We start from the raw sequence: 11925 nt of genomic DNA, 5'->3' as shown, positions 1-11925 counted from the left end.
TTTTAGCAGTTGTAGAGCCCAATTTGGACCATTTTGGAGGGGCTCCTCAGCTGACTTCCTCCACCTACTACCCAAACCATCTGTCTGTGCTGGCTTCCAGTACTTCAAACTATTTCAGATAAGGTATCAGGAATGGTTTACTATGGTATGGTTGAATGCAGTCCAATCAAATGGTTTAAACATAAATGAATTTTGAAGTTCGCAAATATGGAAGGGCGGAATGTCAAAAATGGTAACTATGACGATGCATATTCGGCATTTTCAACACTTTCCTCTTCCGGGCATGGATTTTCTGCTGTTATACTAATGTAGCTATGACATACCCTATGGGACTACATATAGCAGTACGTCGTGATGCAAATGATCGATTGCAGCCTGTCATTCACTGTTACAAAATCAACGACTCTTGGATCAATGTTTTAATCCTTGGAAACAGTGACTTTGACTATGCTACATTAGTAGCAATGCTGTTCGTGTAAGTCAGAGTAAACCATCAGGAATATATGCTACTACTGTATCCAGCCATCCATCCATCTTCAACATATGAGGTCGGAGTATCACTTCAGCAGACAATCATCTCAAGCCAAGGTTTACACTGCCAGGTGGCTGGGCCTGCCATAGCATATTAAAATAAAACAAAATATTTATTTATTAGCTTATATTTTGTGATAAGTTGTGTTAAAATTGGAGTAAACCTTTAGACTCCTGGATTACCCCAGGTGCAACATTTCCTGCAGTTCTTGTCTTAGGGTCTGCTTACACTGAGGCCCTGAGTTTACATGATACTTCTTCAGGTGACGGTACCCTGGCTTGCCAGTAAACATGTTCCCAAACTCTTGTAGTACTATTAGGATTTCCTGGACCTGGGTAGGACACAGCTGCATGCTCTCTCTTATTACTTCCCACTCTCCTTCCTCATGTGCGTTACCTCTTTGCCTACCCCAGCCCCTAACCCTACACATTAATTTTCTAAAATCCCTAAGAATACCACTATTCAAATGATGTTGATAGTTGATCAGATGATGATAGTTATGCCAAAACAGAAATCCTGTTCTATCCTACGATGGCACTACCCTTCATAAATCTCTATTTCATACAGTCTGGGGCAGTATATGACTGAGGATATATTGCTGGTCCAGTATATGGTGCTTATGTTGTCTGTAGCCTAAATCATGTTCTATAGTATCCTGTCTGCTGTGCTGCTTCAGGGATTGTTTCTGTGCAGTGATAGCAGTGTGTGCCTTAACTCCTGAGTGAAAAATAAAATACACTATAGACAGTGACAACAGAACTTATCCATGAGCACTTTACAGATGGCGGTGTTCTTCAATCTGCTTATAGAATGGTGAGGCATCATATTGTTTAGTACGTTCTGCCATATTGCGCAAATGTGAATTCATTGTCTTCTGTCATTTATTACTCAAACCAATCATTATTTCACATGTTCATGATTTTTTTCACAGTGCAGTCATATGTGGTACGTACATTCTGAGACAGCCTATTATGGTGCAGGGTAACTATTTCAGGTAAAATATACTTTCTGGCAGACTTCTTTCCTTGGTATCCACCATTAGTTGTACACATAAGTCATCTCACCCTAATATGCAGCTGCGATACATTATTTCCATACCACAAAAGGTACCTGTTATGTGCACCTGTTATACAATCTTATCCCCCCTAACATACAGCTATGATGCATCATCTCTTTACCAAGTATGGCATCTGGTATGTAAACATGTTGCTTAGTCCTATTACCCTTATCATTTAACTATGATAACATCATTTCTACACCACACATGACACGTGCTATGTGCACATATTGCATAGTCCTATTCCCCTTAGCATTTAATTATGCAACATTGTTTCTATACCACACATGACACGTGCTATGTGCACATATTGCATAGTCCTATTCCCCTTAGCATTTAATTATGCAACATTGTTTCTATACCACACATGACAAGTGCTATGTGCACATATTGCATAGTCCTATTCCCCTTAACATTTAATTATGCTACATTGTTTTTATACCACACATGACACGTGTTATGTGCACATATTGCATACTCCTATTCCCCTTAATATTTAATTATGCTACATTGTTTCTATACCACACACGACACATGCCATGTGCACATATTGCATAGTCCTTTTTCTCCTTGCCATGCAAGGTTGAGCATTGTTTCTCGAACACACATGGAATCTGTTATGTATGGACACTGTACCACTCTATCCTCTTACAATGCAGCTATGACACATTGTTTCTATAGCACACATGATGCCTGTTATATATGTAAACTGTGCAGCCCTATCCCCTTACAATGCAGCTATGACATATTGTTTCTATAGCACACATTGTGCCTGTTATATATGCACACTGTGCAACCTTATCCCCTTACAATGCAGTTATGACACATTGTTTCTATAGCACACATTATGCCTGTCATATATGCACACTGTGCAACCTTATCCCCTTACAATGCAGCTATAATACATTGTTTCTATAGCACACATGGTGCCTGTTATATATGGTAATTCTGCAGCCCTATCCCCTTACAATGCAGCTATGACACATTATTTCTATACCACACATTTTGCCTGTTATATATGCACACTGTGCAACCTTATCCCCTTACAATGCAGCTATGATTCATTGTTTCTGTAGCACACATTGTGCCTGTTATATATGCACACTGTGCAACCTTATCCCCTTACAATGCAGCTATGATACATTGTTTATATAGCACACATGGTGTCTGTTATATATGAACACTGTGCAGCCCTATCTCCTTACAATGCAGCTATGATACATTGTTTCTATAACAGACATGGCACCTTTATATATGCACACTGTGCACCCCTAGTGCCTTACAATGCAGCTATGATACATTGTTTCTATAAGACACATGGCACCTGTTATATATATATATATATATATATATATATATATATATATATATATATAAAGTGCTGTGCAGCCCTGGCACCTTACAATGCAACTATGATACATTGTTTCTATAACACACATGGAATCTATTATATATGCACACTGTGCAGTCCAATCCACTTACAATGCAGCTATGATGCATTGTTCCTATACTGCACATAGCATCAGTTGTACATAAACACTATGCAGGGTTGTCCACTTACCGTACAGCTATAATGCAACACTCTCTGTATCATACAAGACATCTGATGTTCACTCTCACTACACAGCCGTATCACATTTTTATAGATCCATTGTTTCTGTGTCACATGTGACATCTGGAGAAACAGACAGGTCTGCAAAGGATTGTTCAGTGAGTGGCAATAACACAAAGCATTTTTGATGAAAGCCAGTTTTTGAGATAGTACATTTTGCATTTTTACAACCATTCTGTTATGCTGGAGTTTGTGTATATAAGGTTGGGGGTGTACTTCTATATGGGGGGAGGGTGAAGGAATGTCCCCCCTGCAAAAATACTTTGGCTGTTCACTGAAGGTGGCTGTTAAAAAAATTATTTTGTGGTCATATCACTTGCTGAAATTTCCTTTAGACAGTCAATATGAATTCTTCATCGGTAGTGCACTCAGTTCTCTCCCCATGACAATTTAACTATGGTGCATTGTTTCTGTAGCAGACAGAATGCATCTGTGCATAAACATTGGTCATGTTGTTCATAACACCTAGGTTTATACCCTAGAAAGTCACCTGGAACCATGGTACTTTGGTGTTTTGTCCTTGGCTGTCACACCTCAGCCTACACGCTGCACATTTGCTCTTGTTTCTGTTTGGATGCAGCCATGCTAGTGTGTGCCTGAGTAGTGCCTGTACCCTTGCTGGATATTTTCCATCTTACTTTTGTATTGCTGTAATTTCTCATGGGTAGTGTGTCACCATATACATGAATTACTGCTTTCACTTTTAATGAATGTCTGGACACATTGTTAATGCAGTTATATTTTAATTGGGAAACTCTACTCTGTCACTTTTCTTGGATGTCCCTGTGTGTCCTATATGTTGTACGTTTGACACACTTTTGTTGTTAAATGTGCAATATGATGAGAATGCTGTGTTTTGCTTTAGTTTTTTTTTCCTTTACTTTTATTTGAACCCACTGTAATACGAATACTGGGTGCCATAAGCCCTTCCAATGGATAACACAACAGCAGTCACAAACTTTATCAGCATAACAAATTAAAATAGTTATGAGTGCCAGAGGATCTCCACTGATTGTGCCACAACAGACCCAAATTAATCTCTATCATAAAAGCACATATAATAAGTCTAGACTATTTCTTCCATGGGAATGTTTAAAACAATACAATAATCTTGCCTTTAGATAAAACTTGGCATTGGACACTGTATCTACTTTCACAGATTTTGTTTGTTCTTTGTAGAGGAAAGCTTGCCATTTTATGTCCATCAGACATCAATGAAACCCTTCTGTAGTGTCTGTCATATTAATACTAATTTGTATGTTAAGTACATTTTTCAATGCAGAGCATAAACATACTACTTAGGTTCATAGGTTCATAGGTTCATAGGTTCATACTAGGCTATCTGCCCAAGGGCATTTATAAGCCTAGCCCATAGTTATTTGGCTTTCGCCACCCCTTTAGTTTGAATAAAACTATGCCTATTATTTTGCTGTGCCTCTGTCAAGCAGTGACACTGAAGTAATCCCTGGGGTATATCTGCGATCCCCCATCCATTGGTCAATATTCCTCTTGAACAAGGCCAGCGAGGTGCTCTGCCTCACATGTACCGGGATTTTGTTCCACAGCATAGGGAGTCTCTGGGTGATGAATCTGTCCCTCCAGCACGTTCTATTAATAACCGTGTCAAGGTTTAAGTCTCCGCCCTTGTGGTTCTGAGGGATCTAGATTTTTGAGGTGAAGCATATTCATCAAATCAGGGTTTGACATGGCCTTATATGTCAGGCACAGGTCACCTCTGAGCAAGCGGTATGAGACTGAATAGAGCTGGAGTTCTTTCAGTCGGGCAGCATAAGACATATTTTTGAGACCCTTTATCCTTTGGTGAGGAACTTTTGGGGCCTTTCCAGCTGCTGCAGGTGTCGGGTCAGATACATTCGAATGGGGCATTGTACTCAATCATAGGTCTAATGAGTGATGAGTACAGGGGGACGATGACCTCCTTGATCTAGATGTGAATCCCTTCATGATCAGGTGGGCAATGTAGAAGGTTTTCCTAACTACTTTAGCAACATGAGTGTCAAACGAAGGCTACTGTCAACCTGGGTCCCCAGATCCCTGATGACTTCTTCTGTGCTCATTGGATTGCCACCTATATGGTAGCTAGGGGTAACCTTGTTTTTCCCGAAGGGTATGACTATGCATTTCTTGGCATTTAACTTTAGGCCATGGCTCTGGCACCAGTTATCCGTTTCTGTGAGGCCCTTCTGAAGGATATCTGTGTCAGATGTGTTTTCGACATTATCGCCCTGTTTGCAGTCATCTGCAAACTTTGTCAGCCATAACCCTCCTGTGTTTGCTTGTACTTCAGAAAAGTAGATGCCGAACAAGAGTGGACCCAGGACTGAGCCCTGTGGGACACCACTTCTGACAGGCTTTGAGTCTGACATGGCTCCAGCAACTCTGACCCTGTGGGTTCTGTCACTTTGCCAGTTTGCAACCCATCTTGTGATGTATGGGTTTACATTCAAGCTGATGAGTTTTTCGATGATACCTGAGTGGGGTAATGTGTGAAGGCCTTTGCCAGGTCAAGGTAGGCTGTATGGACTGCCTTTCCCTCATCAATGGCCTTGGTGACTGTCTCGAAAAAGTCAACCAAGTTTAAAAGGCATGATCTGCCTTTGACAAAGCCAAACTGGGTTGGATCCAAAGTCTGCAAGTTCCCTATGTCTTTATTTATGAGGTCCATTATGATCCTCTCCATGGCTTTGCAGATAAGGCTTGTCAAGCTAATGGGCCGGTAATTTCCAGGGTCGGTGGAGGCACCGCCCTTGTGAAGTGGGACCACAGTCGCCGTGCGCCACTCCTTGGGTACGTATCCTGAGGTGAGGCTAAGATTAAACAGCTGTGCTAACTGCGGGTTTAATTCCTCATTGAGTTCGTGGAGCACACAGCCGGGGACACCATCCGGTCCCATGGATGCTGTGTCTTTTGCTTTGGAGAGAGCAGTTCTCACCTGGGCGTTGGAGATGTTTGGGGGGCTACAATCCTCTGGTATAGATATCTCTCCTTTTGGTGGGGAGAGGGGGGAGAAGTTTGCACTGAACCTGTCAGCCAGTATGTTGGCAATGTGTGTAGGATCAGTAATCTTCACATCATTTTGAACTAATTCTGAGCATATCTGGGAGTTTCCTCCTAGGTTTCTAACATAGCTAAAGAAGGCCTTATGATTGTCTTTTGAGTCCTTGGCGATTTTTCTCTCAAAATTTGCCTTGGATGATTTTATGAGAGCTCTTAGTTTTTTACTTATAATGATCAAAGGTGTCTTACCTTTCAAGGATTTTGCTCTATCTTGTAGTAGATTCCTCCTTTTGTTGTAGAGCTTGTTTATGGCTGGGGTCCACCAGACTGGACGCTTGCCTTTGGTACAAAGAATCTTAGTTTTGTTTGGGATTGCCTGATCCATGCAGTCCTGTAGGTGCTGGTAGAAGGCATTTGTAAGTGATTCAGCGGTTTGAGTAATGTTTACCACTGGCTCAGGGGCCTTAAAGGAGACCACACTAGTTTTTAGAAGTGTGAAGTTGGCTTTTGAGAAGTTTTTCACTGTGGTCTTTTTATTTCAGGTGGGGCGGGATGAGGACCTCCAGCGAGATTAGTTTATGATCTGATCTCACCAGTGAGGGGTATACTTCCGGTGTTGAACATTGTGATCCCATGTTCGTGATGATGAGATCAAGTATGTTTTCTCCTCTTGTGGGGATGGTGACTAGTTGTTCCATGGCATTTGAGTTTATGAACTCCAGGAACCTTTGGGCTAGAGTGTTTGGGCTTGAGTAGTGTTCACAGTCTATATTAGGGTAGTTGAAGTCACCTAGTATGATGGTGTTTGGAGATACATTTATCCCCTCCATTGTTTTCAGGAAGGCCATGTGAGGTTCCTGAGTTTGAGAGGGTGGCCTGTAACATGCTACAAATTGCAGAGCAGTCTTGCCTATGGTTAATTGCACCTGGATGGTCTCCGATGCATCGTGCGTTGCCACCAACCTTGAGGTGTGGGTGTCCTTTATGAATATGGACACCCCCCCTCCTTTCTTGGTGTTGTCCGGATTTTGGGGCTGAAACGCATGATATAAGGTGAAACCTGATAGTGCTGGGGTGCTCTCAGGAGCCTTGAACCAGGTTTCTGTCACAGCACAGACATCAATGTTCTCCATACTGAGAAGGGCCTCGAGTGCGTGCATCTTGAGATTGAGACTTCTGGCATTGAGCAGCATTACCCTTAGTTTTTTTACTTTTTTGTGTTCTATGGTGGTAGGTTTAGAATTTGAGCCTTGCCTAAAAAAGGCACTATGGGGGTGGCAAGAGCCTTTGCCAATATCCGGAAGCCTAGGGGTGACAGGTGCAAGCCGTCCCTTGCGAAGCAGCGTGGCTTGTCCAGCATGTCATCCCAGGCAGACAGACATTGGATCCCTTTTGAATGACACCAGGATTTAAGCCAATTATTAAAGCTGATCATCTTATCACTGTATTGTGGCATCATTCTAGGTGAAGGTAGGATACTGCTCAAGGTCAGGGTCATACCTGCCTGGGCTACATAATCAGAGAGCTCCTCAATGTCTCTTTTCATGTAGTCCAAGGAGGTACGTCTCAGGTCGTTGACACCAGCGTGGACAATGACTGAGTCGTACTTGTACCTGCTGTTGAGAGACCTGAGTGCTTGTGTTATGTGGCGGATTCTAGCACCCGACAGGCAGCTTACTGTGACCTTCTCCTTACTCAGTCTGGTGAGCGGGACGTCAGTGTGTCTGACTATGGAGTCACCTATGACAAGTATGTTTGGTGTTGTATTTGGCCTTAAGGGCAGTGACTGCTTTGCACACTGATTTTGTTGTTTATGTGTTGTTTGTGTGGTGTATTGAGTTTGCAGTTGCTTGGGTGTCTGCTTTGGAGGCCTCTGCTGTTTAGGTAAATTTTTACTCAGAGCCTCCGAGTATGTCTTAGTGTGTTTATGTGTTTGATTCAGTGGTGTGGTTGAGTTATGTGAGACTGGTATTGTGGTGTGTGTAGTTGCCTTCTCCTCCTGCCTGGTCTTGCCAGTCCTGAGTTGAGAGAGCTCAGCCTCCAGTCTGGCTAAATAGCTGCATCTCTCACAAGTGTTAGTGTTACGTGGGAGGAGGAGAGGGTTGTCCGTGTACATGAGGCATTTGTAACATTGTCTCAGAATTCCCAGATTCACCAACTGGGCAGGAGAGGACGCCAGCATCTGACCCTTCGACATGCTAGAAAGAATTATGAGTTGGTATGAGACAGAAAAGTAGTGGGCTTAGCAGGGATGTGGGCACTCCTGGGGGGTTTTGCTAGTGAGAGATTTGTATAATATAGGAGTGCTTGACCTGCAAAGAGAATGCTTATAAGACAAGGGACAATTACTTGAGTAATATATATAGGAAGTAGTAAGCACTGGCTGCAGATAGGAAGTCTATGTAACCTTTTATTGTTAGTGCTCTAGAATGAATCAATAAGAACATAGTGAATCTCCAAACACTGAATTCATCCCAGTTTTGGTCATCAAGGGCTGGTCTTGCTTACTTAACTTAGCAGACTTCTTCAAAGGGGTCACCAAAGCAATGGACAAAGAAAAGACATTGCCTACTACCTACCTAGATCTGGCTAGGGTTTTGACAAAACATCTCACTCAGGCATAGTGGAGAAACCTAACCCGACTGGAAATAAACCCTGTACATCACTCAATGGATTGCTAACTGGCTCACTGATAGGACTCAAGAAGTCACAATAGGAGAACTGCCTTCACAAAAAGACCAGTCACCAGTGGAGTCTCACAGGGGTCTGTACTGGAACCTGTACTGTTTTACATCTACTTCACTGAAACAAAGGCAAACAACAAGGGTCTCTGGCTGACAAAGTTTGCAGATAACTGTAAGTTAATAGCAGTCATTGAATCCCCAAATAACTCAGCCATTGGTTCAGAAAAGCTTGTCCCAAAGAAATAACTGGTGGCAGAACCATGGAATAAAAATAAATGCCAAAAGTGCATGATTGTACCCTTTGGGAATCGTACTACTCTGGGAATTTGCCGCATTGACAGTACACCCCTGAAAGTTGACCTTGTAGTTTGGGATTTGGGAACATATGGGAACAGTTACCTTATATTTGGCCAACATGTGCCCACAGCAGTGAGAAAGTCCTTCTATATTGCACAGATTACAAGCAAAGGGATAACTTCCAGGTCCAAGGATGTCATTGTCCCCCTTTATCTGTTCTCATCAGGCCAATCACTGAGTACAGTGTCCTCTTTAGCATGTATATGGATCAACACTTGCAACAAATGGAACACCCACAGATGTTCCTTACAAAGATAATACAGGGCCTAATATATAAGTATTACACAGACCACCTCAAAGCTCTGTCACTGTGTTTAGTATCCCACAGAATGCTGAGAGGTAAACCTGCATCTGGCTTATAAGGTATCCTTTGAACCTATACTGATGGACTTACTGCACATCTACAAGTCAGTTGGTATCAAAAATACTCATAAACCTCTTCTGTAACTTAGACAAAATGGTTTGGAGAGACAACTACATCTCTCAGAGGTTACCACTATTCTGGAGCAGAAGGCCACTCCATGTAACATAAAGTAGATCCTTGTTCCTATGCCCCACTCCATGTAAAATAAAGTCCATCCCTGTTTCTATGCCCCACTCCATGTAAAATAAAGTCTATCCCTGTTCCTACGCCCCACTCCATGTGACATAAAGTCCATCCCTGCTCCTACGTCCCACTCCATGTAAAATAAAGTCCACCCCTGTTCCTACTCCCCACTCCATGTAAAATAAAGTATATCCCTGTTCCTACACCCCACTCCATGTGACATAAAGCCCATCCCTGCTCCTACGTCCCACTCCATGTAAAATAAAGTCCACCCCTGTTCCTACTCCCCACTCCATGTAAAATAAAGTCCATCCCTGTTCCTACGCCCCACTCCATGTAGAATAAAGTCCATCCCTATTCCTATACCCCACTCAATGTAAAATAAAGTCCATCCCTGTTCCTATGCCCCACTCCATGTAAACTAAAGTCCATCCCTGTTCTTGCGCCCCACTCCATGTAAACTAAAGTCCATCCCTGTTCCTATGCCCCACTCTGTATAAAATAAAGTCCATCCCTGTTCCTACGCCCCATTCCATGTAAAATAAATCCATCCCTGTTCCTATGCCCCACTCCATGTAAAATAAAGTCTGTCCCTGTTCCTATGCCCCACTCCATGTAAAATAAAGTCCATCCCTGTTCCTACGCCCCACTCCATGTAAACTAAACTCCAGCCCTGTTCCTAAGCCCCACTGCATGTAAAATAAAGTCAATCCTTGTTCCTACGCTTCACTCCATGTAAAATAAAGCCCATCCCTGTTCCTACACCCCACTCAATGTAAAATAATGTCCATTCCTGTTCCTATGCCCCACTCCATGTAAAATAAACTACATTCCTGTTCCTATGGCACAATCCATGTAAAATTAAGTCCATCCCTGTTCCTATGCCCCAGTCCATGTAAAATAAAGTCCATCCCTGTTCCAATGCCACACTTCATGTAAAATAAAGTCCATCCCTGTTCCTATGCCCACTCCATTTAAAATAAAGTCCATCCCTGTTCTTATGCCGCACTCCATGTAAAATAATGTTCATCCCTGTTCCTACGCCCCACTCCATGTAAGCTAAAGTCCAGCCCTGTTCTTATGGCTCACTCCATGTAATGTCCATCCCTATTGCTACGCCCCACTCCATGTAAAATAAACTCTATTCCTGTTCCTATGCCCCACTCCATGTAAAATTAAGTCCATCCCTGTTCCCACGCCCCACTCCATGTAAAATAAAGTCCATTCCTGTTCCTATGCCACATTCCATGTAAAATAATATCCATCCCTTTTCCTATGTCCCACTCCATATAAAATAAAATCCGTCCCTGTTCCTATGCCCCACTCTATGTTAAATAAAGTCCATCCCTGTTCCTATGCCCCACTCCATGTAAAATAAAGTCCAGCCCTGTTCCTATGCCCCACTGCATGTAAAATAAAGTCCATCCTTGTTCCTACGCCCCACTCCATGTAAAATAAAGTCCATCCCTGTTCCTACGCCTCACTCCATGTAAAATAAAGTCCATCCCTGTTCCTACGCCCCACTCCATGTAAAATAAAGTCCATCCCTGTTCCTACGCCCCACTCCATGTAAAATAAAGTCCATCCCTGTTCCTATTCATGTGTAACCTTGCTTTATGGAGGGCAATGAGGAAATTTACCATAGGACTGCCCCAATACTACTTTTGGACAGAGGCAACACCTTAATACTCTTCCTACAAGATGGCGTCTATATACCCTCAATGGTACTTCCTAGAAATAATCACTACCTCACACAAACCTAATCACTGTCCTATGCATAGTATATAAGTATACACCTTGGAACTAGGTATGGGTAGTTTTAACTAATGGGATAATCAGCTCGCAAGGGTAGTTAGCCTAGTATTCACCTATGAACTTATGAATGTATAAATTGAATGTTTCTTTTTGCCATAAAATATGCATTTTGCAATAATCTGCTTTGCATTGCTGGGACCCTAAACCTTACCCACTCCACTTCCTAATCCCAACCATGTCTACATTTCATAGGTTCATAGGTGTCTTCTAGGCTAATGGCCCTGGAGCCTTTACAAGCCTAGCCCATAGGATTTCCCTGGCATTGTGCCACCTGACCTTAGTTCCCAGTCTCTCTGTTGAGTA

General features: G+C 42.5%; 1 protein-coding gene across 1 annotated transcript in view; it reads right to left on the bottom strand.

The window, feature by feature from the left end:
• Positions 1-11925, bottom strand: part of LOC122814021 (eosinophil peroxidase-like) — a 202168-nt gene that overhangs the window by 169227 nt on the left and 21016 nt on the right. The gene's annotated exons all lie outside the window — the stretch shown is intronic.

The sequence above is a fragment of the Protopterus annectens genome, chromosome 10.part0 (assembly GCF_019279795.1).
Source record: "Protopterus annectens isolate FY-2018-M chromosome 10.part0, PAN1.0, whole genome shotgun sequence".
Taxonomy (NCBI): domain Eukaryota; kingdom Metazoa; phylum Chordata; order Ceratodontiformes; family Protopteridae; genus Protopterus; species Protopterus annectens.
This window is presented reverse-complemented; position numbering and strand designations above follow the sequence as displayed.